This window comes from Toxorhynchites rutilus, chromosome 2 (assembly GCF_029784135.1).
Source record: "Toxorhynchites rutilus septentrionalis strain SRP chromosome 2, ASM2978413v1, whole genome shotgun sequence".
Taxonomy (NCBI): domain Eukaryota; kingdom Metazoa; phylum Arthropoda; class Insecta; order Diptera; family Culicidae; genus Toxorhynchites; species Toxorhynchites rutilus.
The window spans coordinates 160,043,492-160,059,248 of record NC_073745.1 but is presented as its reverse complement, the minus strand read 5'-3'; positions in this window follow the sequence as shown (position 1 = coordinate 160,059,248).

Sequence of the window (15,757 nt, the reverse complement as noted above, 5' to 3'; positions counted from 1 at the left end):
ATTCAAGTTGAGCCGTACTTTTTGAGATAATGGGGTGGTCCAAATCACCCCGTATGTCCAACTCACTCCGTGTTACCCTAGTACTGTTTATTCTTTTCCTTGAGATGACTATATACAGGCAAAAATGGACTTTATCGAAAAAATCTTCATTTTGCACTAACCATCCTTCCATCGAATGTGTTTTATTGAACCATCCGTATCCCAATAAGTTTTGTTGATAATTTAAATATATTGGCGTTGAAACGTGTGTTGTGTTTCAACAAGTATCTGTTTCAATTATCGCTTCAAATGTTCAGTTCTTACCCTTATCAAGAATCAATTTTAACCCCACAGAGCAATATGTTCCGAATGTAAAAAACGATCATTCAACATCCATGCAAAAAGAAATAATCAAAAAATCGGAAAAAAAGTTCAAAGCATATTTTACTTAGAATAATTACAACATAACAGAGCCAAATGAAGTCGTCCTAAAAATGCAGATTTTAAAAACATGTATTTTTGATTCGAGTGAAAGTTTGTATTCCGTTTGGGTTGGAGGAAATATGAGTTTTCCACAGCAATTGGGGATATTTTGACTAAATTGTGACTTCGATATAGTGTCTTAGAAAGAGTTATAGTGTATCGATGTTAAAACGTGAACAAATATACACTGAGAAAAAAAAATTAGTTCCTCTTTTTATTTACGATATTGCAAATAATATGTTCGACTGATGAACGATGTTTGAATCTAAGTAACTTTTTTTCAAAAATTCATAACTTTTGAACCACTGAACCGATGATCGATATATCAAATTGAACCCATTGAAGCCATACTTTATTTTTGTAAATATTGATGGTAGTGGCTTTTTAATGTTTTCATGGCTTTGGACTAGACAGCGCTATATATTTTAATATTTTTCCTAAAAGCTGATGATTTTTTACATAATATATCTCGATATCAGAGATGCTTTTTTTCGTTACTGAGATATGATTTTTCAAAGTGAACCGATGGTTCGAAAAAAACAAAAAAAAAATTTTTTTGGCAGGTAGCTCATTGGATTCAATTTGATATGACGATCATCTAAATCGGTTCAGTGGCTCAAAAGTTATGAGTTTTTGAAAAAAAAGTAATTTTTGGGTAAAAGTGAAACAATTTATTTTTCGGACCACCCCAGAAATGAAAATAGACCCTAATAAAGAAACGGGTCTTATGTTTTGCGATAAAGAACGAAATTATCACTTTTGACGAAAATCTGAGAACAGCTATATCGGTTTGACATGGAATGGATGTATTCATTAACAGAGGTACCGTCGATAGGGGTGAGAATGGATAAACAAATGTAGTTTTCGAACTTTTTTGTTGAATAAATATCGTAAATTAGAGTAAAAGGAAATTCTGATTACGTATATATGTTCTCTAATGATGAACTTATGAGTGTTCAGGGAATTGTTGAATAATATTAATTTTTCACTGAATTGCGATTTAATGAAAGTTGACCCAATCTCACCCCTCAGAGGGAGTGACAATAGGTCAATGCAGTGAATATAATTTTCTATTAAGAATTATGTTTAGAAATCAATTTCTCAATAATTTCAAGGTAATTTGACAATATGTAAGTGTCTTGAATGATTATTTGAGTTACGAAAATAGTGTCAATCCACCTAGAAGTGCGACGGAAATGTTTATACAGTGACTCAAACTCGTAATCTTACTCCGCCATGCAGATCCTTCTCCCTTCTTTTGAAAGTCGAAATCAAGCTTTCGGTACATTGTATTTAGATAAAGTTATAGTGTCATATGAGAATTAAAAGGTTTGCTATATGTTTTCAGAATAATGGTTTTTATTTCTCTAAAAATGGCGAATGTATGTACTAATGTATGAAAATTGACTCAAACTCATAATTGTACGCTGGTTGAAATCTCAACTCGATTTCGAAAGCGTTGGCCAATTTCTGAATTTCATCATTAGTATGGTAGAACTTTCCCATAGTGACTTGTTTTGTTAGATAATACCATAAATAATAACCGCTTACCTTCATTCAAAATCATGTTTTTTTTCAATATAATATATGTGTCATGGTTATCACCCTTAGAGGGGCCCCCTCCGCTTCCGCCTTCTAGCCTTCCTCCACCTTCTAACAAATTATTTTTCAAGTTTTTTTCTCGAAAATTTTAATTTTTTTGGGTGTGCAGTTATAGAAGAAATAAATAATAGGTAGAAATAGATTCATGGTGGCCTTTAGGTTATTCTATAGTTACGTAACACTGGAAGTTTAGTTTTTTGAATGATTCGCGCCAGTACACAACAATAAAGTTCAAATGACCAGTCTTAAAAATGAAGACAGTTATTATTTCCTACACTATATACTTAATTCAACCGACTTCTTACGTATTTCTGGAAACTCAGAAAAAATGAGTGGTTCTATAGTTATGAAACGCAGTGTATAAATGAACACCCGAAAAAAAATAGAAAATTTTCGAAAAAAATCCTTGAACAAGTTTTTGTTAGATTTAGCACAAGTTACCTTAAATATGCACAAGTTACGATGGAAGAGTTGTAGGGCACATATTTATCTACCATTTCATCAAAATCTGAGATAACCATTTTGAGAAAATCGACTTTTAGTTTTTGAAATCGATGTTTTTCAGTGTAGGATTTCAAAAAATATTTTTTCAGTTTTTTTTTCTGAAAGTTAAATAATTTTCCTAAAACTCTTCACTTTTTCACTTTTTTGTGGGTCTTACCATTTTCGAGTAAAAAAAATTATAATAAAATGGTTAAAATATTTGGCCCTTATTATGTTAGTCTAGATAAATTTTCGAAAAACTAAATATGCTAAGTTGCTTTATTGGGTAAAGTCATCACGCCCAGAAAGTTTCTTTCAATTTTGAGAGGGTCATCCCAACATCTGGTCGAGTATGCACGAATTCCGTCGTTTGGAAAAGTTGTTGTAAGTTATGAGCAAATTCGTAAAATTTAATGAACATGACGGTATAACACGACAAACATATTAAAAAGGTTATTTACTATAAAAAAGACAATAAATTAGAAATATTTATTTAAATATCTCGACAATGGCTGCAATTACAGTCAACCTCTCTATAACGCGGTACTCTTATAGCGCGGTCTCCGTTCAACCACGTCTTATCAGTTCTTCTCGTGCAACCAATGCATGATTTTAACTGAATATGTTTACATAAACATTCAAGATAATCTCTTATCCGTTTACGACATCGGTTTCAGGCAAGCTCCGGCTTAGAGGATATGATTCGCTAGTCAAGATGTGCTGCAAAATTAGCTGTCACTGCCATACCTATCGAACTACCCGTTTGGTTATTAATACATTGCGGACCGCTCACGAGATTTCTCGTGTTTCGCGTTCCGTCTGTTGCGGATGGATCACGAAATAACCAGTGTTTTCTACAAGGTTAAATCCTTGGTTTCCCAAGAATCTAACAAGGTCTACCGATGCCTCGCCTTCGTCTCATCCACATCGAAGGAAACGATCTCATTCGTGGAATCCGAACAAATGAAGCTTTCCAGTTTGCCCCAAAACGTGCGGTCCTTAATGTGTTAAGCTGGGTTAGAGGAGCGGTAGAAAACAGTGCGGCAGAAAGCGGAAGAGGGTTTATCTGAAATGTTAAAGAAAAAGGATAATCATAAGAGTTGGAATGAATTCTGCACTCTCTCATTATTCAAGTAGTATTCAGCTGCTACTAGTATTTTATTCGAAGATTTGTTATGTTTTCAAAAAATCGGTATACTTTAAAAATGGTTACAGAAATGCAAATTGAGTATGCGAAGCCAATTCTCTAACTTCAGCATCATCAACGTTTCTATCAGAGAAGAACACCCGAATGCGATTTTGAAATTTTAACATTTAAATGAAAATTTTTAGTTTAGTTTTGACGTAGAACTACGTGTTTGTTTTCTATATAGGAGGGTCACTCTACGAAAAATGTAACGTTTATTAAGAGTTTTCAAATGCATATTACGCAAAATATCTCTTACGATATATGTTATAATATATACCATTTGACAGCAAATTTATCCAGCGATTTTTTGCCTGAGATATCAACAGTGGAAATAATTAAGTATGTGTACAATTTAACAAAAAAAGACTACCAGATTTCTGAACAATGAAAAGAATTACATTTGGAAAAAACAACTGTTCTGAACAATTACAGTCGTACGTCAAACTTCCGTCCGTGCCCCTAGGCTCAGACCCACCTACTTTTTGTTTTATTTTTTCCATTTCCTTTTATGATCTCTTATTGATATCCATACTACGCGGTACGAATGATGTGATTTGTACTCATTCTGAGTTTCTTATAGCGCGGTTTCCATACAACACGGTAGATGGTTTCCATACAACGCGCTACGGATTAGCCTGGTTTGTATACAAAATCCGAGTTTCTTATTGCGCGGTTTCCATATAACGCGGTACGCACTCACCGCGTTATAGGTGGGTTGACTGTACATTAGGATTCATTTGTGGTTGAAATTGATTGTTTACATACAAAAATTCTATGTTCCGAAAATTCATAAAAAAATCGATGTTCTACAAAGTTCGTCAAACATGACTTCTTTTTTATATTAAAAAATAAAAAAAAAGTTCATATTTTATTTTATTATATACATTGTGTTTCACAACTATAGAACCACTTATTTTTTCTGATTTTCCAGAGAGTATATTATACAATAACTATCTTCATTTATAAGACTGACCATTTCAACTTTATTGTTGTGTTCAGGCGCGAAACATTCAAAAAACTAAAATTCCAGTGTTTCATAACTATAGCATCAGATGGAGGAACTCTCACTTCTTTACAAAATTAACGTCAATTCAACATGAATTACGATACGTTACTAATTCGTAGGTCATCTTTAGTTCTCAATCAGTTCAAATAACCCATTCGGGATGGTTACGACCATGCTGCGCCATGTTGTAGTGTGTATCTCGTTCTACGCAGAGGATACTGCTCGTTTAAGCTCTTCAAATGACTCATACTGCTTGTAAGATGCATCTGATATTCGTCCGATCACTCCTCAGAAGTTCCTGACAGGGTTCTGATTTGGTAAACAAGCTGACCAGTTCAGAATCTGAAGCCCCTATTCATTAAACCATGCCATGATCTTCCAGATTTTTTGAATTGTTGCTAAGTTACCCAATTATCACGGTGTTTTGATCCAAAAACAGTAGTAAATGATTTTGAAGTATTTCATTGCACTTCTGACTGTACATTGGTGTTGATGAAAAGCTATCTGAACCAGGCCGTTTGGAAAATATTTTCGTCAAACCATCAAACTGCCGCCTGCAAAGTTACGAGCTGAAAAATTGAATGACACGTTCCGTAAATCCTTCCAGTATGAAGAAATCCTATTAATCCTATTCAAGTTGAATTTGTATTTATCAGAGAAGCTCCGCAATAGTTTTTGGAATCGCAGCTTTGGAAATGCGATTTTTATGGTTTGGGGAGAATTTTCCCAAAAATTTTCATCTCGCCCCTGAACACAATAATAAAGTTGAAATGGCCAGTCTTATAAATGAAGATAGTGATTGTATTCAACACTATATACTTCAATTTAACCGACTTCTTACATATTTCTGGAAAATCAGAAAAAATGAGTGGTTCTATAGTTGTGGAACGCAGTGTATTATATGTATTGCAATTTTAAGTTTTTTTAGTACTACTTTAAGTACTTTTTTTTAAGTGCTGATTTTTTTTCTCAGTGTATATTTTTTTCACGTTTAAGCATTCTCTCAATTCTCTCTAACTCAATTCTCTAGATGTCTTTCTAAGACACTATTTCGGTACAATCTCTTATTAAATTCGAAACACCCTATTGAAAAGTTAGACTTGAGTCAAAAATAATGCCAATTGTAGAAACTCATATTTCCTCCAACCCAAACGGAATACAAACTGTCATTCAAATCAAAAATACACATGTTATGTCATTTGACGAATTTCGAATTGCTTATTTTCGTAATTTACGTATTTTTTAAATTGATTTATTGAGCGTACACTGAGATGTAGCAGAAACTACGGGTGTAACGAGCCCGTGCGTTCAACTTCGGATTTCCTTGAGCGAGTTCAAGTATGAAAAAAGCGTTCTTCATCGTCCTTAGACATCAAGCAAAACTTCATTTAGAATTAGATGAATATAACATCAGGATACACATGCTCAGACCTATAGGTATTAAAAAAAAATGTGAATGAAGAACGCAAGATTTAAAAAAAAAAAACCAAAATAAAATAAAATCCGTAATATCTCATGTTGTAGTAATATAAAAGTTTTGTTTGTCTACTTCAAGTAAAACGAGGATACTGTAAATCGAAGTAACTCATTCGAAGATAACTCAATGGTTGAAAATCGGAAACGTCGATCATTCCACGCAATTAACGCGATAACCGTCATTCGGTTTGAGTTTCGTTCCAACACTAGAATTATTATTCATTATTTTCCTCCAATTCGCCTTTCAGTCCATTGAACCGTGCAGAAGAGAAATTATTGTGATAAGATTGAATAGCAAATTTTTCGATACCGTTGCACACTTCATATAACGAAGCGCCATTGATTAAGACTGTGTCTGGGAACTCTGAAGATGAATTTCTGTGCGAACTGATAAATGCAGAAAAATACGAGGGAGGGTACCCAAGGGATGGTTTTATTAATATTTTAGTGACTCTTGGTAGATAGCATTGAATTATTTTCTCGCTGCTCCCGGTAATAGGTCGAAAGAAAGGAGAGGATTGGATGTAACCTTTCTCCATAAATCAGATTATATCGTGGATGTTGAGGTTTATTTCCTAATTAAATTTAAATAATTTCCAGAATTCCGCCGATCTTGCCATTTGGGGCACTAGCCGTGGGTATCCGCGAACGGGAAAATGTTCTGCAAAAACTAATGATTATGACAGCGAAGTGAATTAATGATGTTTCTTTTAGTTTCTGTAATTAACGTCAGCGATGGGCAGAAATTTTCAAATATCGCTCCTGCATAGTAAAATAAATGCTATGAATGCAAAACAGAATAAAATCAATTGTCTATTTCTTCGTTATGACTGTACATCTCCCGCATAATCACATAGTTATTCAGTGGATCATATGGAACCGATTCCGCGCTGGAATGAAAGCTGTGTGTTCCCAAAACCCAAAAGCAAAATGATGGAATACCTGTGGTCGACAAATGGTGGGTCTCGTTTATAGTTCTGCTGCATGCGACGTTGTCAGATTGTCACACCTTCGGGAATAAACGCAAAAACATTGACCAATGGCTCAAATTTATCATTGCTATAGGAAATTAAACAATACTCCGAATTGCCATGAGCGGATATTCATACTCGCAGAAACAGGTCCTGCGTGGCCGTTTCTCTCCAGATAGGTTAACCGACTTCGTGTTACGACGGTGAGTTCTGTTTATGGAGCTTGCGTATGGAAAAACATTCGTTTGATTGCGTAAATTTATAGCCCCGTGGAGATTACAGTCCGTCGCCGAAGAGTGTTTTTCTTTATTGTGGCTGACGTATTCCATCATGGCAACTGGATTCGATCGGTCAATGATACGTTTTTATCGCAAAGAGAAGTTTGGATTTTTGGCTTCCCAAAATTGACCAGTCTTAAGATATCCTCTACGCAGCCTATTCAATCCATCCAGCCAGCATACACAACTTTTATTGCCTCAAGACTTTTTGTTTGCTTTTTGAAAAATAATGGTGTGGTGGTGTTGTTATATATGTACTTTTGTAATACATTCTGAAGATTTGAAGAAAAATGTAGCAGAAACTCATCGATTACTTAGAAATACTGACACGGCCTTAGCAAAACTATAGGAACGTCTGTGTAGTATGGAAATTGGTTGTACACCCAGGCACCGTGGGAAAAAACGCGTTAATTGGAAAAACCGCGGTAATTCTATAAAAATACGTAATCTACGTAAATCTACGTAAAAAAATGCATCAAGTTGCTCGATCATAATTTGTAATAAAGCAAAAAAAAAATTACTAGAAGCAATTCCAACAATGTTTTCTCCAGGCACATCATTTGTTAAATGACCAATTGAAAATGCTGGAAACATCCGGCATAAAGTTTTGAAAATCAAAAAAAAACTATTGAGTTTGGCAACCCCTGATATACAGTATATTTTTTGATACATATAATTTGTTTTTTTTTAATATGAAAAGGGATATTATTTTTTGAGTCATCCCAAAGTCAGAAAACATCTTTCTCACATGAAAAAAAAATTATCCAAAATCTCTCAGGAGGTATAGACGATCACATTTGATGAAAAATATAGTCGAATTTCAACAATGACAGAGTTTTTTTTTATCCAAAATATATATTTTTATTAAGGCTCATATGGCGTCAACCTGACGGGGCCGGGAGTTCAATATTTCGACAATGTTTGCCTTATAACTATGTTAGTAATATGTAACCGATTACTCGCGGTTGGCTCGAGGTTAGTATTACAAGTGTTTTCGTAATTGTGATGTTGCTGTCTTCAATGATCTGTACCTGTGCCCGACACGGGATACTTCCTATTGGGATGCAGCTGACCATTAATCAGCAACGCCCCCCTAGTCTGTACCCCATATCTAGCGTGGTGCGTCTTCTCGAGGAATCCAGGATAGAATGGTCACTAGCCGGCGCAATCATCAGCTCGTGTAGAGTTGTCATGAGCGGTACAACCTTTGGCTTTTGTTGAATCATCAGTGGACTGCACAACCTTTGGCCCGTGTATCTGTAAAGAGTGTGTGTATGTATTGCCGCGACTAAGTAAAAGTTTATAGATCGGATAGGAGGACAGAGTTATGAAACTTATTTTTTTGGTTCGGCCTCTATTTTCCTCAAACTGGTTCAACATTAAAAAAGTACGCTACGCAAGACGATTATGTCCTGTACTAAATTCTCTCATATTTCAAGCGGAAGGTAAGCGCTTGAAAGATGAGAAAATTTAGTAATGGATATAGTTGTGAAACATTTACATAAACTTGATTATTTCTACCAACCGAATAAAAGCTCTATAACCGCTCTAAAGTTGAAATAATATATTTTTTCTTGAAATAAGTCATATTTGAAATATAAAAATTGTAAGGGGTTGTATCTAGGACACGACCGCATATTTTCGACGTAGAACTACGCAATAACATTATGCAATCCACTTGTTTACCACTTCGAATATTATTTAAGAATGCATCGAAGTTTTGTAATAGATTATGTTCTTTGTTACAAATAAATTTGATGAACGTCCTTTTACGTTTGATATGATGCTACCAAAATATGTGAACGGAAAAATTCCAAACGATCATTGTATTTTACATTTCCCTCTGAATTATTGCACATCTCATGTTTACGTAGTTCTCGAACCGCGAAAGCTCATTCACCTCTAGTGTCTGAAATGATGATTTTCCAGGCTTCTCAGTTTAAAAGTACGTTTTAGGGGAACATATTCCGGTCTGCACAACGACAAGCGAGTACAAAAGTAGTCAACACCAAAAATTACCCCCGACATGCATGTACCTACAAAGTGGATTCCCCAGGCACATTAATTTTAAAGTCCGTGTTAGAGAAACACAGCTCAGTGGGAAAAAATACCCCCGACTTGCTTGTTATGACAAATCGGATTTCCACAGGTACATCGATTTTGAAGTCTGTGTAGGGGAAACCATAAATCGGGCCAATCAACCCTTGGCAGTTAGAGCGTTTAGATAACGCTTGACATTTTACAGTTATTCAATTGTTCATCTCATGAAAAATAACAATTTATTAATTGTGATAAACGCGTAGAAATATTTCCTATCAATTGATGCAAACATCTTTCCGATCTGTTAAGAAAAGCTCGAGTTATAAGCATTCGAAATACGGGTAGGGTTAGCACACAAATCGGCAGAACAAATGTAGGGTAAATGATTTTGGTTTGTGCAATTTGGGGTGTTTTTACGCAACTAGTAAATGCAAATCGATTTTTCTTCATGAAAATCACACATAATCGATACGAGTTTGGGTTTGTTGAAAAGCCCCAAGTCTCTAGTTGCTAATACTACCATAAGGTGTTGAAATTATTCAAATTTTTATGTTTTTTAACGATTTTCCTTAAAGAAGAATTATGATCATGATTTGCCCAAAAAAATGATCATGGTTTGTCCGGTTTTAGAAATCTCCATTTTTGAATGAAAACATTCGAATTCACAATTAGATGTTGCATTTATCATTGCTTGAGTTTACTGTCATCATATTGATTCATTCATAATTTAGGCTTTCTTCAGAATATTACCTTTTCTTGGGCATTTTAGAAGTGTTCACCTCAACACAATCAACACAGAAAAACCATACTTCTGCTATGCGCGAAGCACACCATAAACAAACATAAACAAACTGCAGCGCGCCAAGCGGTTGCCATAGAAATCATGTGGACAAAACAACATTATTGAATTGGACAACTCGTGATCAGAATTGAGTTCATCAAAATGCGTTAATTTAATGGTTTAGCTATGTAAATCCGATACAAATGGTGAGCAAGCATGATGTTTACAATATTTATAAGTGTTGTAATCCAGAAAAGGTCTGAATACGTGCCAAATAATCATCTGGTGATCGATTAAAAGTTAGCTCGAATGAGGGGTGCATTGACACAAATAGAAGGTGTATTTTATAATCCTTAAAAACATGTGATTTCGTAAAAATATACTATCAAACTACTATAAATCATGTAAAAGGCAATTTCATTTATATGTTTCGAAACATTCGAAGGCCTCATTTGACACAGGAGCGCTGAATTAGAGCATTCAAAAAAAGTGGGCAAACCATGATCATATTTTCGACTGGACAAACCAAGATCATTTACCCTATGAGAAAAATGGAATTTCTTCCAGTTTTCATGAATTTTTGAAACCGTTTAGAGATTAGCGAATTGTAATGTATAGCATATTAAACAAATCTTAGAGAATTTCCGATTCGATTGGTATGCAAATCATGAGAATTCTTTCACAGTGAAAATAGTTATTAACGTTAACTTTATTTCATAAAAACCGGACCTGTCTTCTGATTTGGCACCCTTTCTGAAAGCGTAGTTCTACGTCAAAAAAAATTATAGGAGGTTGTGTTCAAGACACGACAGCATTGTTGACGTAGAACTGCGCTGTAGTTTAATTCAAGTCGCTTGTTTATAACTGCGGATATTATTTTATAATCCTACGAAAATTTTGAAATAACCATTCTACCAGTTTGATCACCCTTTTTTATTGTAGAATGTGCTCGCAGAACAATACATGCTCGAGATAAGCGCAGCTGTCATCCTTAGTGGAGAAAGTTTTGCTACTGGCAAGCGAAACCAAATCACATACAACATTTTAGAACGACATTTACTTTCTTGGTGACTAAATAAACGAAAAAAAAACTCTGGTTGTTAATCTCAACAACCTCGAAAAGAGTAACACTGTTTCATTATGATCAAGATTAGCGCAAATGCAATCCTAGTTGAAAGCAGTTTTGCGACTGGCACGTGAGCTCAAATAAATTAACAACTTAATATAACGTATTGAATAACTTTGTATTCCCCAAAGCAGAGATTCATTACCAATACCCTAGTTTAAATATTTCCCTCCCGCTATCTCCCCTTCTTGTTTATATTTATCATTACGACTGCATAATTTGTAACACCAAACAATCATCAATCATAGCATAAAAATAGGTGATTGTTGCATCGTTACAGGGCCAATGCACATGGGAGCAGATACAAATGGGTTTTCAGCGTAGCGAAGATGCACTATTTTTACGTACGGGTTATGAAGCACGCACGTACGCATACAAATATCCATATAGGTTAACACGGGGTGAGATGGACATACGGGGAGATTTGGACCACCCTTCATCTCAAAAAGTACGGCTCAACTTGGATTTTTTATAATGTCATTTTCTTTTATTATTCAACCGTTTGTAACTAACGTAAAAAAAACTTTGGTAAAATTCGACAGGTGGAAGGAAACGGTAGCATGAACACAACAAGCACTTTGATTGTCAAAAAATGTGAGTTTTCCGATCGTGGTTTTAAGGTTTTTCCCGCTGATTAAACTAACTTTTCGTGTAATGTGCAGTAAAGTTCTGTTCGCCTACAGGTTTGAGGCTTTTCTTTGATCTAATTTATTCAAGAAGTCACGGAATTACAAAAAGAGAATGCGCAGACAACGTTGGAAGAAGGAGGAGCTTGAAAGAGCAATACAGGCCATCAAGAACGGATTTTCTTTGGCCAACAACGAAAGTGTTTGGAAATGCCCGAGCATGCAGAATTCGAGATGGTGTCAATCCAATTTCTCTGGTCCTAAATCTGGCCAAGACACCTGGTATCGATCCCAAAATACTGTTACTGATTGTAACATTATCCCAAAATATTTTACATAAACATAAGTATGTTTATTTCAATGAAACACACACTGGACCACATCATCCCACAGACGGTCCAAATCACCCTGCATCAAATTTTAATGTCCAAAAATCATCTCTTTTATTTTATGATATATTTGGTAGTTTGAAGCTTGATAGAATGATTAAACATTATTGATTGAGAGAAAACAAGTGTAGCTCAGAATACAATGTGACATTTTTAATTAAGACCTTATTGGTTTGGAAATATCAGGTGATTTGCTTAGGTGGTCCAAATTCCCTCCTTTTCCCCTACGATGGCTTGAAGCAACTAAATATACACACTCTTATATCCGTTTTGATTACCCACACAATTGTGTAGCTCAGAACTTCAATGCAATGGCGTCAGTTTGATGCAATGATTGCAATGCCAGAGACATTAGCGAGTGAGTAATTTGGTTGCGTCTACAGCTCAATCCGAAACGAAGACATGTGACAAGGAAGAACAAGCAATATTTATTGCTTTGAATAAAGAACGATACTGAAAGTTTTCCCTCCTTCCTTGCTTGATACTTTAAACTTAAACAGTTCATTCGTTTGTAACCTTTAAGAAGGCCCTTGGATGACTTTACTTTATCCATAATATTACTCCTCCACCCCCATTGCCTTGAGAAAGGCATTCGATCCCTCGCCGTCCAGCTCGCCCAGCAACGATGTTGTTGTTCGGTCGATTTCCTCACGAAGAATGAAAGTTTGCCTCAGCGAGATCCACTGTTTATACTCTTGGCAAATATTCCCCTTCGTTCTTCTTTTGATCCTTTGTTCACGGAGACATTACATTTTCCCTTCGTTGCTCGTCGTTAAGTTGCTCGTTATTGAAAGCTCTGTTCGGGGAAGCACACAAATGGACAGAACAAATGTATGGGCAAATGGGAATGCTTCCAATTTTCATAAATTTAAACCATATACAAACTATGGGATTATAATGTATAGCATATCAAACAAATCTTAGGGAATTTCCGATTCGTTTAGTATGTAAATTGCCAAAATCCTTTCACGGCAAAAATAGTTATTAACGTTAACTTTATTTCATAAAAACGTGACCTATTTGGCACCCTTAATGAAAGACGTAGTTCTACGTCAAAAAACAATTTATTTTTTTCAAACTGTATATAATCGAATCATTATATAATCAAGTCCAACCTGTACTGTCATATGCTCTGAGAGAGCATGGAGGAGAGATATGATTTTACAGAGGTTTTGTTTACGTTAATTGGAATATTCGCATAAAAAAATGATAAAAGAATTACCTTGATAGGGTAAATTATAAGAATTTTCAATTCAATTTCTAAAAATTTCATAAATGTTTGTGCATCATAAACTCAAATATATTATTAAATATGAGTTTTGATTCTATTCAAAAAGATAAGCTAAACTAAGCTACTGGGCTCAATCTCCTATTTATAAAGGTTATACAGGTCGGACTCGATTATATATAATCGAAATTTCACTTTCAACGTTAATTTTCGAATCCAATACATAATCGAATCACAAAAAAACTATTTTTCTAATGTTTGACATTCATACAGGGTTTTCCAACTTTAGATTCCGAAAGTAAATTGAAATAAAACACACTTAGAATTCGAATTTCGATGAAACTTTTATTTCAAATTAAAGTTTGGTTTATGCCATTATGTGTGAAATACAGCATCATTCAAATGTCCACCTAGGGCTTCCTCGCACACCTTGATCCGGAACAGGTAATTTTCGATGGCTTTTCGGCACATATGGGGCAGTATCTCGGTCATAACTTCACGAATGTTGTCTTTCAAATGTTCAAGAGTTTGCGGAGAGTTGGCATAGACACGGTCTTTCGCATAACCCCACAAAAAAAAGTCTAGCGGGTTCAAATCGCATGATTTTGGCATCACCAAAACGCGAAATTATGCGTCCCTCAAATTTCGTTCGCAATATGGCCATGTTTGGTCGTGTTGTGTGGCACGTGGCGCCGTCCTGCTGAAACCACATGTCATCCGTATCCATATCTTCAATTTGTAGCAAAAAAAATGGGTTAACATGCGGCCATAGCGCTCACCATTCACAGTTACCGTCTCGCCGTCCTCATTTTCAAAGAAATACGGCCCGATGACTCCACCAGACCATAATGCGCACCAAACAGTGACTTTTGGCGGATGCAATGGCCTCTTAACAATCACGTGTGGATTTTCTGAGCCCCATCGCTGAAGAAAATTTGATGCGAAAATTCAGCATTTTGCGGCTGTTGTTCGTTCACCCAATCGACGTATGCCCGACGCATTCCATGGTCACCACGCTCTAATTTTTGTACCAGTTGGACTTTATATGGATGTAGGTGCAAATCCAAATGCAAAATTCGGCACAATGATGTGTTTGACAAGCCCAATTGCTGAGCACGCCGTGGAATCGAAACATTCGGGTCATCCTCCACACTGGCAGCAACAGCAGCAATATTTTCGGCCGAACGCACATTACGATGATGTACAGGTTTCACAATATCCGCTACGGATCCAGTTTGTTCGAATTTACGCACTACATTAGCGATTGTGTGCTCTGTAGGCCGTCCATGACGACCAAAATCCGTCCGTAATGCTCGAAAAACATTTGCCAGTTTTTCATCATTTTTATAGTATAATTTAACAAAATTACCACGTTGAGCGATGCTAAAACGATCCATATTGTAAAATGGCAGACATTCAACTAACGATATGACGCTTTGGTTGACAGCTATGTTAAACGGTTGTCAGCGCAGGGCTGTACACTTTCGGAAGCCCGAAATGGAAAACCCTGTATATATAGATTGAAGTGTTATCGTGGCCGAGTGGTTAGCGTCCCACACTATCATGCCGGGGGTTCCGATTCGATTCCCGTTCTGGCCGGGGAATTATTCGTCAAAGAAAATTCTTCCGACTTGCACTGTGGTCATGCGTATTCTAGAGCTTTCCACTTCAGAGAACATTCAAGGCGTGTTATTCGGCATAGGAATCTCAACCAAGTAGGACTAATGAAAATGACTCTAGCAATGCTACGTTGAGAAAGCAAAAGTTCCACTGGTACGTCAGTGCCATCCAAGAAGTATGTGTTGAAACAATTAGAAACATAACTTATTTCCATTCGTTCAACTTGCCAATCGCCCAGGAACTTTGTTCGAAAAACGGAAATCGTAGTGGTATATGGACATTGGAAATGGACATGTTCCTTGGGGTGACCACTTTCCCCCCATTATAGGGGAAATGTTATTCTACTGTTGATGGAAAGGAGAAATCTTATACTGAGAAGAAAACGTGTGCTGGAAAAATGACGGTTCGAACATATTTTTTAGAAAACCCGAAACATTGCTGGTATTCTCTAACTACCCCAATGTAAAGAAACAGGAAAAT